Genomic DNA, 25,648 nt, shown 5'->3' with positions numbered 1-25,648 from the left:
TTAAGACCCCTGGTTATACTGTATCTGAAGATTCTATGAACTCGGTATGGCCGGAGTTTTTGAGAGGCATCTAATGCACTTTTAGGACACGGAACCTAGGAATTGAGACATGAATGACCTAGTATGCCTATTGAATATTTTGAAGAGACCTCTTAGGAGCTGTTAAGATCTAGTTAGTGCCTTTACTGTATGACCCACGCCTATTGCATGTTCTTGTCTGATTGTTGCCCTAGGTCTTAGTCATATCAACTGTTTAGGTATTCATTAGGTTTCTATCTGCTTTACTATCAATATGTTAACTGTAATGCTGTATAATATTTGATTTGTTGTGATCTCATTAGTATGATGGAATGGTTGTTAGTTTTCATTTAAGGTTTTGCCAACTTAAACCGACGGACTCCTTCCGTTTGTGATCAGTGTTCAATCAACACGGCATGTTGTTATTCAGTTACCTAAAATGATAACGAGGTTTAGGATTAGAGCTTAACTCACTAATAAACCTATTACTCTACTGAGGATAACCTCCGAGGTATTGTTACACTTCATTTATACGACCAAGTGACATACTTCTCACTGCTCAAAGAGAACTCCGAGAGTTCAGAGTTAAGCAGGTCTGTGTAATTGGCTCAGCCAACCAGATCTACATCATTCCAAGCATAGTCCTAACATAAGCATGATTACCTTTCCCTAACCCAACTCTGATATCTTGGTCAACATTTCCCTGATCTGCATACTCCGGATATCCTTCCACTTTATTTACTTTTCTGCATTTAGGAGCTTTAGCTAAAATTAACTACTATCTTTTATCTAGGTAATTTAACTAAAAGACAGTTATCCACTTGATCTTCAATTCGTTAATCAGCATAAAATTCGACACTAGGTTAACCTAAACCTTCTACACTTTAGAAAGTAAAATTAAATTTAGGCCCCGCAAAATATAAATTAAAAGAAAATCTCCGCATGCTATACCGAATCTGACGCCCTGCGACCTAACGACACCGCACGAATAAAACCGTCTATTTTGGCTATATCAGAAAGACTTCTTCTTCTTTGGCGCCGCTGCCGGGGATTCGAATATTTTGATAGAGAAAGATTTTAAACAGACAAAGTATTGTTTGGTGGTGTCTAAGAAAGACAATTATACACGGACTTGGTTATTGGATTTTCTGAACAGTCTCCAATTATATTGGAACCAAAAGGATCATGCCTCTCCGTAGTCAGCCTGGCCACCTCGATACGAGTAATCTGTGAGAAATCCTATCAGTTAAGATATCCGATCTGGTTAGCGACCGAATTTCAAGAATAATTATTTTTATTAAATTATCGATCCTTTTAGTAAATTAATATTTTCTAGAAGTTACTTTTAAGTATTTTAAACAGAAAATCTAAAAATGAACCAACAAGATACCCTTGCTTCTATGCATAAGTCATGCTTAGAGGAAAGAGGAAGACCAATCACCTTTGGAACCGAAGGAATTCCTGAAATCAGTTCACACATGATTAAATTAGTCAGTATGATCTGTAAATTTCAAGGATTACCGACTGACGATCCTAACTATCATATAAACAAATTTATCAGTCTGGTCGACTCTTTTTAGAAAAGAATCAAACGAGAAAAACATTTTAAAACTTCATCTTTTTCAATATTCACTTTCTGCACACGCTTCAGCATGGTTTGACGCACTTAACCCAAATTCAATCCACACATTAGAGGATTTAGCCATTAAATTTCTCAACAAATTTTATCCACCCTCCCTGCAAACCTGTTTAAGAAATGACATCACGAACTTTTCTCAAAAAGAAAATGAGTCATTGTGTCTAGCATGGAATAGAGTAAAGATGATGCTTAAAAGATGTCCGAATCATTCATTAAGTCGGGCAGACATAATCTATACGCTTTACAATGGTTTGACCAAGGATGATAAGTCTCTCCTAGACATGGCCTCGCAAGGCAATTTCATGTCTCGAACAGCAGATGAAGCATGGGATCTCTTGGACACAATAGCTGCACAGCAGGAAGATTGGAACAATGAAGCTGCTGAGAAGGATGACGTCTTCGCTCATACGGTAAAAATGCTGGAAACCAGGTTACAAGATCTCACCCTCACTCTTCAAAGTTTACCAATTCCTAAAAACTCCGATGCTACTAGAACCAATCTAAGGTATCCTTAACCTAGATGGGCACATAAACAGTAAAATAGCTCAGATCATAATATAGTATTCCCATTGCACAAACCTACTCTCTACTCTAAGGAAATTTTAGCTGAATTTATGAAAAAGCAATATATGATAAACCTTCAAGTCATAGAATGCCAGAACAAATTTGATACTTTGATAAAGACTTTTGAAGAATTAATCACTAATTTTCAGCTTACGCTTAAACGATTAACCGCTAAAATTGATATAGAGTGTAGTGAGTTTGATGCCCTAGTAATCACTAGAGGAGGGAAGGAAACAACTGTTAATATACCCATACAAGATTTTTCCGATAAGGAACCTGTGCCAATTGACCCAGTTGTCAATCCACCGGAACCTATATCTCCTAAGGCCCCGGAAATTATTCCACGCGCCCGCATACCTTTCCCAGGTAGGCTTAGGAAGGAAAAACAAGAAACGCAATTTGCTAAGTATTGGGATATTATTAAGAATTTGCATTTGAATGTACGTCTAGTAGATGCTTTAGTAGAGATGCCAAACTGCGCTAAATTTTTCAAAGAACTACTTTCAAACAAAGAGAGATTAAGAGAGATAGTTAGCTTGCCCTTAAGTGAAGAATGCTCGTTAGTGTTGCAGCATGGAATTCCCCCTAAGTTAGGAGATACAGGAAGATTTACGGTACCTTGCTACCTGCAAGATATCCAAATTAGCAATGCGTTAGCAGACTTAGGAGCCAGTGTAAACCTAATGCCCTATTCATTATTCAAGAAGCTAGGATTAAATGACTTAAGGCCAACCAGAATGACTATCCAACTCGCGGACAGATCAGTTAAGATTCCTCGGGGAATAGCTGAAGATGTCCTAGTTAGAGTGGATAAGTTCGCGTTTCCCGTTGACTTCGTCATTATGGATATTGAGGAAGACACGAAGGTCCCACTCATTTTTGGCAGACCATTCCTGAATACTTCCAAGGCCGTAATTGACGTTCATGAGAAATCACTGAAATTAAGGGTTGGAGGAAAAGAAATCACATTCAATGTTGATCGCCTCATGAACCATCCTAAGGAAGAAGATGTGAATCTCTCTGATTCTTTTCAAGAACTCGTCAACGAATACCTGGAAGAGACTATGGCTATATGCAGTCAAGATCAAAATTTTAAGGATCTGTTCTTTACACCTCCTGAAGAAAATCTCGACAACCATTCTGCCATAGACCTTAGTCAACACATATCTCCCCTCTCTGAAAGTAACTTTCTTGGCAACACTATTTAAATAGCACCACTAGGACAAGGCATTCCTCTACCTCTATTAAAGAGAAGACCGAATGAAGAAACAGACTTCATTCTGGTATATCAGAAACCCAGTCAAGGGAAGACTGTGAGGAGTTTCCCGAACCTACCTTCGAAACTAAGGAAGAAGTTTCTGAAGAGGAAGCATTAAGAAGGACAATTTCCAGAAATGAAGAACAGATAGCATCAGTGACCGCTACTGAAGAATCGGAATTCCAGGAGAAGTACAACTCGTTAGACCGAAAGGAAATAGCTAGGATGAAGCCATCTATCGAGGAGCCTCCGGAATTGGAATTGAAGAAGTTACCCGACAATCTGGAGTATGCATTCTTAGAAGGAGAATCGCAACTCCCTGTGATCATATCGAAAGACCTCATGCCACAAGAGAAGGCAAAATTGATTCAAGTTTTGAAATCACATAAGAAGTCAATTGCGTGGAAGATCTCCGACATTAAAGGGATCAACCCCAACTATTGCACCCACAAGATTTTCATGGAAGATGATTTCAAACCTTCAGTTCAAAGGCAAAGAAGGGTCAACAATATGATTCAAGAAGTCATCAAGAAAGAAGTAATAAAACTTCTGGACGCCGGTCTGATCTATCCTATCTCTGATTCGCCACGGGTTAGTCATGTTCAAGTGGTACCCAAAAAGGGAGGGACAACCGTAATTCAAAATGAGAATAATGAGCTTATTCCAACACGGGAAGTCACCGGTTGGAGGGTTTGCATAGACTATCGTAAACTAAACGATGCAACCCGGAAGGATCATTTTCCATTACCTTTTATCGATCAAATGTTGAATGTCTATCAGGAAATGAATTCTATTGTTTCCTTGACGGTTTATCCGGCTACTTTCAAATTCCTCTCGATCCAAAGGACCAAGAGAAAACAACCTTCACCTGTCCTTATGGAACATTTGCCTATCGACGCATGCCCTTTGGGTTATGCAATGTACCGGCTACATTTCAGCGATGCATGGTGGCAATATTCCACGACATGATTGAACGTTGTATGGAAGTCTTCATGGATGACTTCTCAGTCTTTGGTAGTACCTTTGATTCGTGCCTTTCAAACCTTGACAAGATGCTCACCCGGTGTGAAGAGTCAAATTTAGTTCTGAATTGGGAAAAATGTCACTTCATGGTAAAATAAGAGATAGTTTTAGGACATAAGATTTCAAAAGCAGGAATAGAAGTTGATAAGGCTAAGATTGAGACCATTACTAAACTTCCAGAACCTACCACAGTAAGAGCGGTTAGGAGTTTCCTAGGACACGCTGGTTTTTACCGATGCTTCATTAAGGATTTTTCAAAGGTCAAACTACCTCTCACTCATCTCCTAGGAAAGGAAGTCCCGTTTGTCTTCAATGAAGAATGTAGAAAAGCATTCAACTATAGAGAAAAGAACAGCTAACACATGCACCCATCATAATAGCTCCTGATTGGAGTCTACCCTTCGAAATCATGTGTGATGCGAGTGATTTCGTAGTTAGATCTGTGCTTGGACAGCGGGTAGATAAACACTTTCATCCAATCTATTACGCAAGAAAAACCTTAACCGGAGCTCAAGAGAATTACACTACCACAGAAAAGGAGCTGCTAACCGTAGTATTCACCTTCGACAAATTTCATTCCTATCTCATCCTGTCTAAGACTACAGTCTATACAGATCATTCAGCCCTCAAATATCTATTCACTAAGCAAGACGCAAAGCCAAGACTCCTACGATGGATCTTACTCCTTCAGGAATTCGATATTGAGATTAAAGAAAAAAAGGAGCAGAGAACGTCGCAGCAGATCATCTTAGTCGTTTGGAGGACCCAGCGATGGAAAAACTTGCTGAACAAGATATCAGAGATAAATTTCTGGAAGAACAGCTTATGAGTTTAGGACAAACTCACATAGGATCACAATTTACTGACACTCCTTGGTATGCCGACATGGCCAACTACCTAGTTGCCGGAGTAGTACAAAAGGGAATGAGTACCTCCCGAAGAAGGAAGTTCTTCAGGGATGCCAAGTACTACTACTGGGAAGATCCTTACCTGTTTAGAATTTGCCTTGATCAGATAATCAGGAGGTGCGTCGATGAAAAGCAAGCAGCAGGGATTCTTCACCAGTGTCACCATGGACCAACTGGAGGTCATCATGGAGCAAACTTAACCGTAAGAAAAGTCTACGAATCAGGATTCTACTGGTCGTCTATATTCTGAGATGCACAAGAGCTTGTAAAGAGTTGCGACGCATACCAAAGGCAAGGTATTATCTCTATGAGGAATGAGATGCCTCGGACTAATATCCAAGCTTGCGAGATCTTCGATGTATGGGGATTAGACTTCATGGGCCCATTCCCAAAGTCTAACGGGAAAGAATATGTCCTCGTAGCAGTAGATTACGTCTCCAGATGGGTCGAAGCCCAAGCATTTCCGACCAATGATGCCAAAGTCGTCACCAATTTCCTGAAGAGACTCTTCTGCAGATTTGGAGCTCCCCGTGCGATAATTAGTGATAGAGGCACACACTTCTGTAATACTCAGTTTATGAAGGTGATGCAACAATATGGGGTTACCCACAATATGTCCACTGCCTATCATCCGTAAACCAACGGACAAGCAGAGGTCACAAACAGAGCACTCAAAAGAATATTAGAACGAACTGTCGGCCATCATGGAAATAAATGGGCCGAGAAGCTAGATGATGCTCTGTGGGCATTCCGGACTGCCTACAAGAATCCTCTAGGAACTTCACCCTACCGCATGATCTATGAAAAGCTTGTCACCTTCTGTTGGAACTTGAATACAAAGCACTCTGGGTACTGAAGACCTGCAACCTCGATCCCTCAGTTACCGGAAGATATAGGAAAATGCAAATGAACAAACTTGCCGATTTGAGAGACCAAGCATATGAAACGTCATACATCTACAAGGAACGAACGAAGCTTACGTATGATGCAAAACTGATTCCTACAAAGTTCACCCCTGGAGAGAAAGTTCTTCTCTTCAATTCTCGGTTTAAGAAGTTCGCGGGAAAATTTAGATCAAGATGGAGTGGCCCATACAAAGTTGTACATGCTTTTCCTCACAGAGCCGTGGAATTGGAAGGACCTACTGGTAACTTCAAAGTTAATGGCCACCAGTTGAAAGCTTATCTAGAAGACCACGATAAGGAAGAGCACCTCTTCTCCTTTGATCCATTCGAAAGATCTGACAAAGAAAACTCGAGCTGTAACGACTTGATAAACAAAGCGCTCTTGGGAGGCACCCATTGCTTATCCTTTTTATTACTTATTATTTTCTTTTCAATTACTTTCAGTCTTAAGATATTATCTCTGTCTACTAACAACTAAGCGCGATACTTGCGCTTAGTGCTTACAAGTTTGTTGAATGTGTTTAGGCGAAATGTCAAGTTCAGGAGCATCAGCTTACATTCCAGTTCGCAGGAGGAGGACTCCTGTAGTTTACTCTTCCGGAAGCAGTGCTGATCAGAACAGGCCATTAACAGGGCAATTAGGCCCAAGGCATTTGTTATTAGAGAGTGTTAAGGAGGATATCGGCACAGCACCGCCAGCTCCTCCCGTTCGACGATCTAGACGTTTAGCCAGGAGACCAGCCGAGCACACACATTTTCCAGATACGCATGAGCCAAAGATAGTGATACACTACAGAGCCACTTTGAGTGACCCTGATGTTGCATGGGCACTACTCAGAGATCAGCAGAGACTCTACAAAGCTCTGAGAGCATACCTCCAGTACGAGGGGATGCCACGCAGTACTATGGGCCCATATTCATTTAGGCTAGCACGCCGTGTTTAGCCGACACAACGAGCTACGCCCAGGCATTCCACGCAGGCCTCAGTTCACTCAGTTCACTCAGCTGCCATGCATGTACATGCTACTCCTATTCCCATCACGGCGCCTGCTCCAGTCACTGAGCCAGTTCCAGTCACTGAGTGACCAGAGGGTTGTCACCTAGTCATTATTCCCATATCAGTGGAGCCACCAATGGCCCAGGCGTTTGAGATCACTGGGAGCATACCTGACGAGGAGCCTTTCCCAGATTTATCCCACCTGGATATGCTGACAGACTTATGTCTAGATTCTTTACTTGGCCTTGAGTTGGATATAGGGCAACCTCTCGAGTACTTGCCGAGCCTAGAGGATGAGGAAGATGAGATCTGCAGATATTTCGCAACGCCGACACAACGCATTGACCAGGATAGTATCTTATAGACTACTTTATCTTTATTTTATCTTTTAGTTTTTATCTTTTTAAAAGCATTGTACTGAAAAATTATATATAGTGGAAATGCTGCCTTTCTCTTTTTGTTCTTCATGCAGAAATATTATCAAAAGAGACTGGTCCCTAGGAGATTGACCGTAGGAAGGCCCAGCACTAAGAAAGTAACACGACCGTAGGGAAGTAATCCTTCCTTAAACCTATTTCAATTATAACACACTAAAACCTCTAAGTGTGGGGTAACCCCCGCAACTAACTTAGAATTTTAGGAGTCAATGTCCTTAATTTATATAGTATTAAAATATTCTTTCTAGAGAATATTAGGGACAATGTTCTTCTAAGTGTGGGGTAATGGGTAAGGTTTTTAAAGGTCAAAGTTTTAAAGTCAAGTAACCATAAAACGTCAAGTTTTGAAAAATTCTTTTGTCCAAAAATAATTAAGCAATGGATATTGGGTAATTTTGAAAAATTCTTACTTTGTTTTTGCCCAAAAGATCTAATAAAATTGCTAGAAATCAGTTTTTGGAACATTTATTAGAACGGAACGATTAAGCTGAAACTTATGATTTGTGTCAAAAGATTTCTTTTAAGAAAATATGTGAAAGGCTACGTATGATCAAGCACGACCCCTACTCTAAAAAGTGAGGAATATTGGACCCAAAGTATCTGTATGACCCATCAAATCTACAGTACTTTGTTATTTCAATTGATGAGCGTGCCGGTGTACGGTTCAAATTAGAACTTGGTTTAGTCATACGTTTCAAGGCCAATGGTTAGTGAGCGCCATACGTGGTGCATGTGCGATTCTCCTTCCGAAATCATTCTGAATAGAGAAGACAAAAAGCCATCCGTTTTCGTTTCCACTTCACGCAATTTAAACCGACTAACTCACACAAAGAGTTAATGAATCAGAAATATTCACCCTAAATTCACCCCCAAAATACACCATTTACCATTCACTTCCCTTTTCATTCACCAAAAGATCTAGAGATTAATGAAGAGATAGATCGATCAAATTTGCTTCAAAAGCACTAGTTGAAAGATTCCGAACCCCTGATTGTTTTTGATAGGTCAAAGACCTATTTTCAGTGGATTATCACTTCCTCTCTGGGCACTAAGAATGAAAGACAAAAGTTATGAAGAAAGGGTATGCCGAAAAAAAAAAATGATTATGAAAGAGCAAAGTCTCTAATAAGGCAAAAAGAAACCCAAGGAGATGCCCTGAAGAAGAACGCTGGAGAGCAAAAGAAAATTCTAGACAAAGTCTTAGCAAAATCCGCCTCTTCTGAAGAAAACCTTTATAGAATTCTCAGCCAATATCTATCCAAAAATGGATACTCTGAAGAATCAAAGTCTATCAATTCTCTTAGAAATCAAGAGATCTGGATCTCTTTCACCAAATTCATAAATTTCCAACCAAACCCTATAACCCGTCTTCCTCTTGAAAGAATGCTTAGGAACAAGATCAGTGCCGTCCTTACTTAACCGGTGGAGATATCGATGCTTTACCAAGCCTATTATGAGAACTGTTACACGAATGGCTTCTGAGCGACAATACAATTAGAATAAGACACCCTAAACACTTGAGTGATATGAGTGATCCGCTAGTGAGGAGCCTAATCATGTATACTCTGCATCCGAGAGTTGGAAAGTACACCTTTTCCACTATGGACGCGATTAAAATCTGGCGACCGAATGATTGAAGCTCGAAACTTTTTCTAATACTTTCGAAGATGTGCCGACTTCTGATGAAGGCATAATAAAAAGATCTACTGGTAGGGCAGGGGAGAATCTATTAGAAAGATCCTTATATTCCCGCTTTCTTGCTTGAGGACAAGCAAAGTTAAGTGTGGGGTATTTGATATCGGGCAAAAAGTCACATTTTTACCCCCTAAATTGAGCCCCAAAACAATAAAGATTAAAACTTTGTTGGCAAAATTATCGCTTTTTTAGTTGATTTTGTAGATCAAGTAATTACAAAGGCGATGCAAAAAGAATCAAGTAAAACGGAGTTAAAATGAAGATTCTAGAGCGAAAACGGTGAAAGACAAGAAATCAAGTTATGATCCAGTGAATCAGACTGAACAGGCACCAAAAACGGCTTTCCAAACGGCCTACCATACGGCCTGGCAGTATGTAAACGGCCTACCAAATACGGCTCACCAAACGGGCTACCAAACGGCTTGCCATGAAAATGGCCTGCCAAATACGGGCCACCAAACGGGCTGCCATACGGCCAGCCAGCCGTATTTTGGCAAAAACCTGGTCTATTTAAAGGGCCTTCTACATCCATTCCAAGACACACTCAACTTGCAATTCAATTTATATTTTCAATCTTTTAGTTAGTTTTAGTAGTAGTTAGCTTAGCTTTTATTTTCCGGAGGATATCCCGGCGAGTCCCTGCGATCTCGGGCAGATTTGTTCGGCCTTTTCAGGTTTTTATACGAAACGCTTGTCTTGTGTATTAAACATGTATGCTTACCTTTTATGTTTAATAATGCGTTCCGATGTTACCATGATAGCTTAATTTATCTGTATGTTGCCATGATAGAAGTTTGGGTTAGCGTAATTATGTTAATTTAGTACGATTACTGTTATAATACTAAACTAGGAAGTCTGATAGATTTGTATGCTAGCATCTTAAGGATTGACCAACTTAGGTTGTGATCAGGACTTGTCCACCTATATGAAATTAGCTACTTCATAGGATTAAGACCCCTGGTTATACTGTATCTGAAGATTCTATGAACTCGGTATGGCCGGAGTTCTCGAGAGGCATCTAATGCACTTTTAGGACACGGAACCTAGGAATTGAGACATGAATGACCTAGTATCCCTATTGACTGTTTTGAAGAGACCTCTTAGGAGCTGTTAAGATCTAGTTAGTGCCTTTACTGTATGACCCAAGCCTATTGCATGTTCTTGTCTGATTGTTGCCCTAAGTCTTAGTCATATCAACTGTTTAGGTATTCATTAGGTTTCTATCTGCTTTACTATCAGTATGTTAACTGTAATGTTGTATAATGTTTGATTTGTTGTGATCTCATTAGTATGATGGAATGGTTGTTAGTTTTCATTTAAGGTTTTGCCAACTTAAACCAACGAACTCCTTCCGTTTGTGATCAGTGTTCAATCAACACGGCATGTTATTATTCAGTTACCTAAACTGATAACGAGGTTTAGGATTAGAGCTTAACTCACTAATAAACCTAGTACTCTACTGAGGATAACCTCCAAGGTATTGTTACACTTCAGTTATACGACCAAGTGACATATTCTCACTGCTCAAAGAGAACTCCGAGAGTTCAGAGTTAAGTAGGTCTGTGTAATTGGCTCATCTAACCAGATCTACATCATTCCAAGCATAGTCTTAACATAAGCATGATTACCTTTCCCTAACCCAACTCTGATATCTTGGTCAACATTTCCCTGATCTGCATACTCCGGATATCCTTCCACTTTATTTACTTTTCTGCATTTAGGACCTTTAGCTAAAATCAACTACTATCTTTTATCTAGGTAATTTAACTAAAAGACAGTTATCCACTTGATCTTCAATTCGTTAATCAGCATAAAATTCGACACTAGGTTAACTTAAACCTTCTACACTTTAGAAAGTAAAAGTAAATTTAGGCCCCGCAAAATATAAATTAAAAGAAAATCTCTGCATGCTATACCGAATCTGACGCCCTGCGACCTAACGACACCGCACGAATAAAACCGTCCATTTTGGCTATATCAATCGTACAGGTGCATGTGCAACCGTACGGATGCAGTGGTGTTGTGCAACTGGACCATTAACTTGCAACCACAATGATAGCATGTGCAGCCGCACGGATACATGGTGTAACCGTACGGATGCACGTAGAACCGTACGGGCGCAGACCAAAACATGACTTGTTGTTTAATTGACTGTTTTCTAGTCGTCATGCTGTACATTTAAAAATTAAGGACTATGATGCCATGACTGACTTGTGTATGTATGGATTCTCAAGTGATAAACGGAAAGGTGAAGACTCAGTGATATAAGACAACTGAGTACTTATGCTTTCAGGTGAGTGAGACTATCTTTATGGGCATGATTATATACAGTAACAAGTGTAGTGATGAGTGTCATCCTTATAGTTAGACCATTTATGAGTCTGTGACCAGTGCAGTGACTATATGTGATTATGTGTGCACCCACTGCTAACGTCGATGGTGTAATTCCGACATAGGAGGTCAACCCTATTTACTATAGTATTGGGTAATAGTGTTGGGTCTGTGATTACTGATTGGTGGTATAGTGTAAATGACGAGTGTCATCACGTATGGAGGACTATACCAGTGATTCAGTAGTAGGGGCTATCGGTATATCCTAGCTTGATCAGCTATGGGTTGCCGGTCCTCATGTGTATGGCTTTAAGCGATTAGTGACCAGTGCTTTTAAGTTATGCTTGATGCTTGTAGTGATGTCCACCTAGATATTGCCATTCACTTAGCGTTATGCTAATTCCCCCACAGTGTTTTTCCCTATAGGTGTATATTAACAGCTTTTGGTGGGTCTTGCTGGACAGCTGCAGATGTTTGACACCATGTTACTCTGATGTTTTTGTAATAAATAATATGTTTGAATGGCTTGTATAAATAATGTAACACCTTTGATTTTATGTAACCATATATTTGTGTATTTAATATATGATGTGTAAATTATAAAGTCTCCGCTGTGAGTATCTTTAAAAAAAAAATCTATATAAAAAGTACGGTGTTACACCTAAGGTACCTTATTAACCCATAAACTAATAATACTTTTTATGTGTTTCAATTCTTTAAGTTTATGATTATAAATATGGTTAATTGTGAAGTAATAAGAATAAATTATGAACACATGAAGATTTAAGAACATGAATATGAATATGCTTTAAGATATATATATATATATATATATATATATATATATATATATATATATATATATATATATATATAAAAGATAAGCATGCATGCATTCATTCGTGTATATGTATATGTATATGTATATGAATATATGAATATGAGGTGTAAAATTATAATTATGATTATATTAGTATGATTAACATGATAAAATTATGATATATGTATCATGTTTATGTATAAGATATAGGTATGATTGTGATAAGTATTATGATAAACATGATAATGAAGATAAAAACATTGTGATAAGTATGATTATGAAAATATTAAGGTGATAAGATTTTATGTTAAATATAATTGATAATGATGAATTGATTAAAAGTATAATGATTAAGATAATTAAGAGATTAATATGATAAGATGATAATAATAAATTTAAAATCACATAGGTTAATTTAGATAAGGTAAAAGTGGAAGAATTAAAACTTATCTAAGACATTTAAAGTATAGTATATCTAAGATATTAAATAAAGTGATAAGATTATATAGTAATACTATCACATATAAACTTATCTTATATTGTAACATCCTAATTTAACTAAGTTATATTTATCATATAATACTTTACTAATTAGTAATATATAGCACAAATAAACTATTAAGTATAATAATACATATATTATACTAAACGTGTTGTATTCTTATACACACATAATAAGTGGAAACTATAATCATACCGATAACGTATGGCTTATACAAGCTTCTCCGCTATGTACGGTCATGTGGATGATGTCTCACAGGATTATGGGAATAAGGTTTTGAATTAAACGAAAGGTTGTAGACTAAGTCTAACCAAAAGTTCCTGACCCCCGCATCTGGTCATCTCTTGACTTACTTGAAGCACCGAGGTTTGGGCAAAGTTGTACAACATCTAAACATGATTATGGTGGACACACAAACATGTTTAACAACTTAACAACTCATAAGTTTACTTATGAACCTTTACTCGTCGGTTGAACAAAATTTATATCTCTAGGTTGAGATTCCGGTCATTTACTTTCGTTCATTACTTTCGTGGAATAACTTCATCTGATATTAAGGTGAAATTCATAGGCCCACTTTTTTACTATTTCATAACTGTTTTACAACTTTTGGGGTGAGACACATGCTTGCTTTTAAACTGTTTTACACTTTAGACACAAGTACTCAAACTATAACTATGATGCCATGCTCTATTTCATGCTAAATCCCTGCCATGATATCGTTAGTTCCTACGTATATATGCAAGCTTAATTATTGTGAGTAGGCCTATTAAGCGTAATGTCTCTGTTCATTTGACCGCTGTTCAATGGATACATAATAATGATTTAACGACACGAACTGATAAAGTGTTATGGGGTAAACTTTGTTTAGTCTCGATATCATACACCACAACATTACTTTCGAACTAATATGTCTATATCAAGCTTTATAAACTAAATCTTGTGGTCTAAAAACCTTGGTTATTACCGATAAACCTATGAATTTCACCAACCTTTTTGGTTGATACTTTTAAGCACGTTTTGTCTCAGGTGATTGCTAGCTTTGCTACTTGGTGATATTCAATGCTGCTACTTGGAGTCTGCATTTATCATTTTCATTTTGCATTTAAACAATTATTATTTCATTTTGGATTATTAATGTAAACATTTATTATTTTCGCTGCAATATTACTTATGATTTTTAATAAAACGTATCATTTAGAGTTGTTCGCGTTTATACACTTGTGTTATGGTATTGGTTAGTCACAATTACTCTCGGTCTCATTTAGGGGGTGTGCCATATATTGATGATGAGAAGGCAGAAATGTTTGATTACCTCAGAACTGATCTATGGAGAGGCAATAAACGTGAAGAGTTACTTAATAATGAGATTAAATAAAAAAAAAAAAAAACTTAAAGAAAAATCAGCCGAAACAGAATTTTTAAAATAAGAAAATGTATGTCTCAAAAATCAAAACTTTTCATTTCAAACTTTTCATGTAGCAGCAGCAAGTGTAAACAACCAGCTGGCTAACTTAAAAAAAGTGGTCGCCTCTTGGTGTACTTCTGCTCATCGCACTGCTAAATGTGTTAATGAGCAAGTACCAGCCCAAGTACATGCATTCTTTGCTGGTGACTATGTTGCTGCTGCTGCCTTAGTAGATGTATCAATCATGGACTCAGTTCTTGAAACAGATCCTGAGACTATTATGCCAGAAACCTTTGTAAAAGTAGTTAAGGGTAAAAAGATCTTAACAAATATATTTTTGAGACATACTGTCACCCCACCACAGTCCATGAAGAAGATAATGAAGAATGAAACCGATTATAAGGAAACCAGCATCTCAATCTATGAGTCTACAGATCCTAATAGTGATTTCAATATGTCTCCTAAAGTACTTGAGATAAAGAGGGATGTCTCAACAAAAGATCAAAATCCAAATTGACTAATCCCTTAAATTCTCTAAGTAATTCTGATGTTTTGCCTGCTGTATCAACTACTTAAAATTCTGCCGGTTTGCTGGTTATTCGAGAACCAGCACATGTAATTGAATCAGCTGGGTATACTGAAACATCAAGTGCCAGCAAACCAAAAGATAAAGGCAAGGTAGTAGCAACTAAAGATGTGTCTCAAAGGAAGTCTGTTCATATGAGCAAAATGCAGAAATCGAAGGGAAAAGAGTCTGATGAGTCTTTAATGACTCATGTAATGGCTGAAAAGCTGGACAAACTCTTGCTGGCAGTTACTAACAACCAGTAGATGAGCTAAAACTCTGACCCATCTACTTCCAGACAGTGCAATCAACCACAACAAGGAAAGAAGCTCAAATGCTTCACCTGTGAAAACAGACATCATAAAGAACATTCATGTGTTTAAGAATACACTGGCCAACTTGTTTATACACCCGTTCCTAGACCCAGAATGTATGTTGTTGTTTCCCCCATATCAGCGACCCCTATTACTGCTACTGCTTCGTCTAACAAGCCAGTAACCAGGAAGATGAAATCATCAAAGATGAATCTTCCAGAACCCATCTTTGGATGGGTTCCCAAAAAGAAGTGATATTTGTTACTATGGAGAGCATATAAAACATGCAAATCTGATATCTCAATAGTGGTTGTATATGTGTAATCTCAAATTAAGGTCTTAATCAACTTGCCATGCAATATCCACACCATTTTGTGAACAGGTAAACACATACATGCTAGGTTTAATTAGGTGCTTTTTAGAGTTTCTAAAAGTTTTTAACTTCCAACTTTTATAAAAAAGCTCGTATCTACTAAAAACTTTTGTTTGCTTAAAAGAGCTTAAAATTTTTAGATGGAATGAAAAAGTCAGAATTTAAAAGGTCATAGAACTAACGTTTAAGAAACTCCAAGTTTTTTGTCATTTTAGTATTTATTTAATAGTTTCAACTACTCTGTCAAGAGTTGTAATCCCTTGGATCCAACAATTTGCTTGAAATCCAAGGGACGAATCAGAGCGCGACATGTGACGCGACAATCACACGTGATTGGAAAAAAAAAACTTTTTTTAAAAAAATTTCAAAAAAAAATCTTTTTTTTTTCAAATATATATATTTTTAAAAAATTTAGCTCGATTTAGAGTTTAGGGTTTGGGGGTTAGGGTTTTGGGTTTAGTCCCAAAACTCTAAACCCTAAACTCTGAATTGTTCGTGTTAAAAACTCAATCTAAACTCTTAAACTAACCCCTAAACCCTAATTTCTAAACCCTAGACCCTGAATATAGTGTTTAGGGCTTAGGGTTGATTTAGGGTTTAGGGTTTAGGATTTAGGGTTTAGGATTTAGGATTTAGAATTTAGGATTTTGGAAGTCAATCACATGTGAACCACATTTTTGGAGTAGTTTTGATTACATGTGAGAACAAATGATTGTTGCGCCACATGCCACGCTCTAATTGATCCCTCGGATCTCAACTTAAAAGTTGGATTCATTTGAATATTCTTAACTTTGTCAAACAACAAAATATATATAAAAAAACTAACAGTTATTAGCTAGCTACAAGCTATCAATTAACAACTACAATGTACCAACTAACTGCTGATTTTGCCAAAAATATATACCCATAGTATTTTTTTTATCCACACTATCTGGCGTTGATGGGTAACTTTACTACAATACATTGTATATGTAACCTAATCAAATTATCATATGACTATTTTTACTTCAACATATAATATATTCTGGAACTCTGGAAGTGAATCTGAGAAATCTTAGTGATATCGGGTGTCTAACTACAGAATATATTGAGATGGTTAAGACGCCAATATTTGTCTTAACTATAATTTATTTACTTTATATTTTATTTAAATTAAATCTCAACACTTAAGTATAATAATTAAAAACAATCAAAAAAGCTATATCATGCTATGATGTTTTATTACTGTACGTATTTTAAATATGAACAAAGATTACTATGATTCCGTGGTGGTAGAGTTGGTCACATTTATTAAAAGTGGATTATTTTAAACGTTTATGGTCTATCAAGATCTAGTCCAAGGCTTATCCATCAAAGTAGAGATTAAGATGCACATGTATAATTTAATAAGTGTTAAACAATGGGTTAAAGCCTTAAAGTATGAAACTTCAACATAAGTACATGAAGATACCTCGAACTAGAAAGGTTGTTACTTGTGTCTGGTATGGTGGTTATAGTCAATGACTCGTAATTTTTATATTTTTTATATTGAAAAACATATAACTGTATGACTTATAATAAAAGGTATAGATATAGATGTGCACGTTAAATTATTATTATTATTATTATATTATTATATTATTATATTATTATTAATTATTATCAGTAGAATAGAAAGTAGAAAATTTTTTAAAAAAATAATTATGTTAAGTTCGGTAAAGAACCTGTAGGAGTTTATACCTTTTAGAATTTATCAAAAAAATTCTTATTTAATACAGAGTAAAATTTCGTTTAATTAATGCTGTGTTCTCGAGTTTTTTATTGAGTGGAAAAGAAAATGAGATATATAAATAATATACTATTCAATAATTCTTAAGTTTGTTTTTAAGAAAAAAAGGAGAAGAGATGAAAGGGTTTAGAAGCAGTGGCGGATCCAGAATTTTTTTCCACCGGGGGCGAAATTTTTTTTAAAACCATAGCAATTTTTTTGAGTAAAATATGGAGGTTTTGGGGCAAAAAATTGAAGTTTTTAGGCAAAATTTGAAGATTTGTGGGTAAAATTTGAAGGTTTTGGGTCAAAATTTGGAGAATTTTGAACAAAATTTGAAGGTTTTGGGGCAAAATATAAAGCTTTTGGGGCAAAAAAAAAATTCACCGGGGGCAAAGTCGAAAAATCCAAAATTTTTACACTAAAATTTCGAAATTCACCGGGGGCGGGCGCCCCCCTTCCTTACACTCTAGATCCGCCTCTGTTTAGAAGGAGAGTAAAAGACAATTTTACCAAGATTGCTATCTATTAATTTTTGGGATGACTACAAAGGAAAACAAATATAGTAACTGTTGCAAGCCGATATAAATATAACCATCGAAGTATTTAAGGAATACGGAGTATAATATTACGTGTATGTACCGTATATGTCTACAAACATCAAAAATTTCGATGAGTGTTATTGTTATATCTTGACTTTTATTCTTTAATAATCTGTAATAATTTAATTATATACTATATACAGTATACGACATATACTCCATAAGATACAGAGTATAAGACTTGTTATTGTTTATTGCGAATATATAAATTTAAATTATTATATTATAATATAATAAATTATTATAATTATAATACTGTATATAATATAATATATAATATGTATTATTATATATTATAAAATATAAATAAGTAACTAATTTTCTTTGCTTTCTGTTACTTCCCTCCCAACTCGAGAATACACGTACATATATTATATTATGTTTTTTTCTGTCATTATGTTTTCCTTCCAATTCCTTCCCACTCCTTTCATTTAAAAAAAAACTCGAGAACACAGCGAAACTTTTAAACGGATAAAAAAAGAGAAACCATAAATAAAGGACTTATTAATGTTTTTTTCAATTTATTTTTTTTATCAACTACAATTACTTACCTAAACATTTAAATAAATTTGAGAAACTACTCCATTCGTTCTAATTTATCCTAGACAAAATATAAAAAAAACATCATAAAAGTAAAGTATATTCAATTTAATTTCCAGTTTTACTTTTATCTTTTCTTTTTATGTTATCAACATATGTAAAAGACATAATAGAACTTTATCTATTAGAGTAACTCGTATCTGCAAATGGACAATCAATTTGGAATATCTCAAAATAAAATACTGCAATAATAAATTAAGGACAGAAAGAGTACTAGGTACCTATCTAATTATATCAAAATAAAAAGTATAATCGTAAAGTAAATAAAAAATACACTAATTACACTAAGAAGTACTCCGTATAATTGTAAAGTAAAGAAAGATACACGTACTATGTTATAGTAAAATTTTAAAAATTTGGATTAATTTTTTGAAACAAAGTAGATTGAAAGAGAAGGATACTCCATCCGTCTCAGATTATTGTCTCCCAAAAAAAACATTCACTTTAATAAAAGTCATTATCGCAATGATTCTTTGTCACCATTATAGTTTAACTCTTACTTTTCCTCGATTTATTTTTATATTATGCGCTTAAAGTTACAACATATATCAACTTAACCTTATTATTTTTATATATTTATGGAGCTAAATATTTAATTTGGGATAGTTTAAAAAGAAATACTCCCTCCGTCCAATATTAATAATCCACAGACAAAAAACATGCAGCTTAGGAAATCTTGTCATCGCACTGTACTTTTTCTTTACTTTACAGCTTTATCCTTTACTTTTATCTTTCTTTTTATCTTATAAGCACAAATTAGGAGGTAAGAAAATCTACCTTATTATTCTTATCTAATAATAGAAGTGGACTATCAATTTAGGACAACCTAAAAAGGAATACTAGACTATCAAGATTGAACGGAGGTACCACTTAACAATTATTGTTAATCGGAATGCGGAATACTATTTATGAATTGTTTTTAGGCAAAATTACACGGATAGTCCTTGTGGTTTGGCGACGACCACATAAATAGTCCAAACTTGTTTTTCTCAGCTAAATAGTCTAGAAGTTTGCATATTCATTAGCGAATAGTCCAGCCATCTGACGTCCGTTAATTCTCTATGTTATCTCTACGCATGTGCCATGCACATGAAGTTATTTTCGTCATTTAACTTCTTCTTCTCCCCTTTACTTCTTTTTTTATTTTTCTTTTCAAATCTCTCCTTTCCAGATCTTCATCAAACAATAAACCCTAATCTAATTCATTATACCGCAAAGTGTTGTTCATCAAAACCCAAATCACACCGTAAAATCAAAATATTAAAAATCCTAAAATCTAAACCTAATATCTGTAACCTAAATTTAAAATCCAAATCACCACTAACAGGATTGTAGAAGTTAATCATGTGCAGCAGAATTAGTAGCAACCAAGAATTACCTTAAATAAAGCAAATTACCTCAAATAATATTGTCAAAGAATTCGTATCACCATAAACGTACCTTCACTTGCAGCTCCAAATAATATTGTCTACCAAGAATCATATTTTTATCACCCGTTAAGAATAAAAATTGCCCAACAAAGTTGTGTTATATAAGTATGAGCACTACACTTTCTATCGCCATTCTGTAACTTCTTTACCCACAACACCTTCTATGTAGAATTAGCATTATATACATACGAGCAATAGAAGCCGGCAAAAATCGAACAGATCAACGACGTTCGAATGTACTGTCACACCCTCAAATGGGACCGGGGGTAAATGTGACTAACCAATACCAAAATACAAGTGTATAAACGAGAACGACTCTAAATGATACGTTTTATTAAAATATAAATTGTATAGCAGCAGAATTAAATAACTGTTTACATCATAATCCAAATGTAATATAAAATGTTTAATGCAAAATGAATATGGTAAAATGAGGTCTCCAAGTAGGCACAATCAAATCATCAAGTAGCACGAAAGCTAGCAATCACTTGAGACAAAACATGCTAAAAAGTGTCAACCAAAAAGGTCGGTGAAGTTTATAGGTTTATCAATAGTAGCCAAGTTTTTTAGACCAATTTAGTTTAAAAGCAGATTGATATAGACATATCAATTCAAAAGTAATGTTGTGATGTATGATATCGAGACTAAACAAATTGTGATGTATGATATCGAGAATAAACAAAGTTTACCCCCATAACACTTTATGTGTTCGTGTCGTTAAATCATTATTATGTATCCATTGGCCAGCGGTCAAATGAACAGAGACGTTACGCTCAATAGGCCTACTTACAAAAATTAAGCTTGCATTTATACGTAGCAACTAACGATATCATAGCAGGGATTTAGTATGAAACAGAGCATGGCAGCATAGTTATAGTTTGAGTACTTGTGTCTAAAGTGTAAAACAGTTTAAAAGCAAGCATGTGTCTCACTCCAAAAGTTGTAAAACAATTTTGAAATAGTAAAAAAGTGGGCCTGTGAAGTCCACCTTAATAGCAGATGAAGTTATTCCACGTAAGTAATGAACGGAAGTAAATGACCGGGATCTCAACCTAGAGATATAACTTAGGTCATTAGTTTGTTCAACCGAAAAGTAAAGGTTCATAAGTAAACTTATGAGTTGTTAAGTTGTTAAACATGTTTGTGTGTCCACCATAATCATGTTTAGATGTTGTACAACTTTGCCCAAACCTCGGTGCTATCAAGTAAGTCAAGAGATGAACAGATGCGGGGGTCAGGAACTTTCGGTTAGACTATAAGTCTACAACCTTTCGTTTAATCCAAAACGTTATTCGCATAAGCAGCTGAGACATAATCCACATGATCGTAAGTAGCGGTGAAGCTTGTATAAGCCATACGTTATCGGTATGATTATAGTTTCCACTTGTTATGTGTGTATAGGAATACAACACGTTTACTATTATTTACCATATGTGTTATAATACTTAATGTTTATTTAATATATATTAATAATTCGTAAAACTTTATATAATAAATAATACATTAGTTAAATTAGGATGTTGTAATATAATATATGTTATAGTATTATCTATATATATAATATTATCACTTTTATTTAGTATCTTAGTATTAGGTATATTATACTTTAAATAATTTTAGATAAGTTTTTTAACTATTTTAAATTCTTCCACTTTTATCTTATCCTTTATTTAAATTTAATTGTAACTTTATTAATTTAAAATCATCATTATCATAATAACAATATCTTAATCATAATACTTTCATTCGTAATCAAATTACCTTTTTATTCTATAATTCAAGTATTATGTTTATCTTTTATGTAACTCATTCCTTATCCAAATTTATCCATGTTCATACTCATAATAATATTATTAAGTTCATTATCATGTTTATAATGATACATAACATACATCTTTAATAACATTTTATCTAAATTTCATAATCATAATACTTATCATCATCATATTTATATCTATACACATACACATGATACATAAATTATAATCTTCATCATGTGATATTCATAATCTTACTTACATATATATAATTACTTCATATACATACACACATTACGTATACATATACACACGCATGCATGCATGCATATGCATTCTTCTTCTTTTTTTTATCTTAACTATAATCATAATAATTATTATCATTATTCAAAAATTAATCATCAACTGTTTTATCCATGTGTTTATTAATTTCATTTACATTCATAAACATAATTACATAAGGTATTTAAACATATAAAAAGTATATTTAGTTCATGGGTTTATGGGATACCTTAAGAGTGTTTTAAGCAAGGAAAAGTGATGTTGGATGGTGGTGATAAAACCGAACAGCAACAACAGCAAACCAGTGACAAAAAATGCAGCAAAAGTGGCAGTTTGTGGTGATTCTTGGCGGCGGACAACCGTAGCAAAAACGCAGTAGAAGGAGGCTATTTTGGGTGGTTTTTGGTGGTCGAAAACAGCAGCAAAAGTTGCGGATGGGTGGTGGACAGGCTGCTCAAAAAGTAGCAGTAGGTGGCGGCTTGAGCGGGCTGTAGAACACAACAAAACTAGCGGCGGTGGTGGCGCTTGTAGGGTGCCCGAAGGTGGTGTTGGTGGTGTGTTGCGGCTGCCAAAGATACAAGAGAAAGAGGGAGAGTTTGGAGTGTTTTGTGAATGAAATTTGGGGAAGCCTTGGGGTGTTTTTATAGGGTGATATTTAGAATTGGAACCCAACTCAATTATCTTACAAATGATCTAGAATTTAAGTTAGGATAAGGATTAGTCTTGAGTTAGGATTAGTCTTGAGTTAGATTAGGATTGGGATAAGATTTAAGTTTTATTATTATTATTATTATTTTATATTTGACCGAAAATTTTAATATATATATATATATATATATATATATATATATATATATATATATATATATATTATTTTTCAGCTTTTATTTAATATTTATATATTTAATATATATATTTTTTATTTAATTTAATAGATAAGTGATGTGTGAAGCGGAGGTGTATGAAATACTATTATAGTTTACTACGAAATACGACGAAATATTACACAAGTTTTATTTATTTATATAGATGGGATATACCTAAACCTTGCTACAACACTTATACGCAGCGTACCTAATCATAGAGTAGTATAGTTTTTAGTAAGTCCGATTCGTTTTACAGGGAGACGGCTTATTTTACACTATATTTTAAACAACTATATTTGTACAAAATATAAATATATATATTACAATTATTATTATAAAAGGGGGTTTTACCGTTTAATAACTGGTTTATCGATTTTATATTTTAAGCGTAAAGATAAATGCCGATAATTAAAGTGCGTAAAATAAATAACAATATTAAAATGACAATAAATAAAATGACAGTAAATAAAAGTACGATGAGAAATACAATAAAAGAATTATGCTTATTTAAACTTCCGTAACCATGATGTTTGACGTTTTGATTTTAATTTATTACTCTGGGTTAATTGTCCTTTGTCCTGGCTTATTTGATACCTATCTGGGTTTTGCCCATAATAGTCCATCGGTCATAATTTTAATATGCTCGTCAAATTAACCTTATTCCCGAAATCAAATATTCCAACTAATTAGGGATTCGAACTGTAACAAGGTTTTAATACTTTGTTAATAATTACACCAGGTTATCGACTACGTGTAATCCAAGGTTTTAATACTTTGTTAACAATTACACCAATTATCCTTGTATGTAATCCACCCCTGTTTTAATTAGTCCATGATACATTAATTTATTCACTTGGCTACAATGAATAATCAATTACCCAATCCAATTGATTAATTAAATGATTGTAAACGATGTCGTATAAACTTCACTAAAAAGGACATTCGTAATCAATTTAATAATTATTAGATTAACTAATTTGAAGATAGGTTCGACAGGTTCCAATGAGTTGTCATTCAATTAGACAATACCCCCTACCTATTAATAGTCAATAGTCCAATGTTCACAAGTTTCGGTCTTTTATCCAAACCCTAATTATGGTACAAAATCCAATAACCCTGTCTTTAATATTTAGTCTAACATCACGATTACGTCGGCTTAAATAAGCATAATAATAACTTAGTTACGAGACATTAATTTAAAAAGGAAGAACATAGCTTACAGTGATTATTTATCGCGTAGCGTTACATGGACAGAGTTCCGACTTTAAAACCCGTAAAACATTTCTTACAATAACCCAACTAAATCATAACTTTATTATTAAAATTAACTTAAATTAAAATTATAATATAAATATATATTACATAAGAGAGAAAGAAATATATGAAGGTGTGTGTAATTCGAGCAGAAAACGTTCCAATTTATAGATGTGGCCAGCCTTCTGGTGTCATGCTATCGCATGATATTCATGCTTCTTGGCCATGCGATAGCATGGCCAGCTGGATCAGACCACTTTGAGTTTAAAACGTGGGCGGCTTTGATTAAATTAATATATAATATAATATATATCATTATATATAATTATATATAATTATATATATATTATATTATATTCTTGTACATAGTTGACTTGTAATTTTAGGCCCGTTGACTCGCGCGTTGATGCTCGGCTTATGTCTCTGATGTGCGTAGAGGTGTATACGAAATAGTTATATTTTTATTCCAAAATACTATTAAATACGATACAATTTTACACAAGTTATTTATTTATTTATAGAGTGAATATACCTAAACCTTGCTACAACACTTATAGGCAGTGTACCTAATCGTACAGTATTGTAGTTTTTAGTAAGTCCGGTTCGTTCTACAGGGATCTAGCCAAGTTTAACGCTATATTTTTAAAACTATATTTGTAAAAATATATATATATATATATATATATATATATATATATATACATATATACATATATATATATATATACACACACATATATATATATATATATATATATATATATATATATATATATATATATAAGTAGTATTATTATTATAAAAGGGGGTTTTTACCGTTTAATATATATATATATATATATATATATATATATATATATATATATATATATATATATATATATATATATATATATATATATAAGTAGTATTATTATTATAAAAGGGGGTTTTTTACCGTTTAATGACCGGTTTGTCGATTTTATGTCTCAAGTCACAGTTAAAACCTAATGTAAAAATATTAAAAATAAATATAACTTAATTTAAAGCGTAAAGTAAATGATGATAACTAAAATACAATAAATTAAAGTGCGATAAATAAAATGACGGTAAATAAAATTGCGATAATTAAAAAGTACGATAATTAAAAAGTGCGATAAATAAAAATGACAGTAAATAAAATTACGATGAAATATGAAATAAAGGAATTATGCTTATTTAAACTTCCGTAATCATGATGTTTGACGTGTTGATTTTAGTTTATTACCATGGGTTAATTCTCCTTTGTCCTGGATTATTCAATATGTCCATCTGGTTTTTGTCCATAACAGTCCATCAGTCATAAATATAAAGTGCGAGTGTCCTCGTCAAATT

Source organism: Rutidosis leptorrhynchoides, chromosome 10 (assembly GCF_046630445.1).
Source record: "Rutidosis leptorrhynchoides isolate AG116_Rl617_1_P2 chromosome 10, CSIRO_AGI_Rlap_v1, whole genome shotgun sequence".
Classification (NCBI taxonomy): Eukaryota; Viridiplantae; Streptophyta; class Magnoliopsida; order Asterales; family Asteraceae; genus Rutidosis; species Rutidosis leptorrhynchoides.
The sequence above is the reverse complement of the archived record's forward strand: the minus strand, read 5'-3'. Positions refer to the sequence as shown.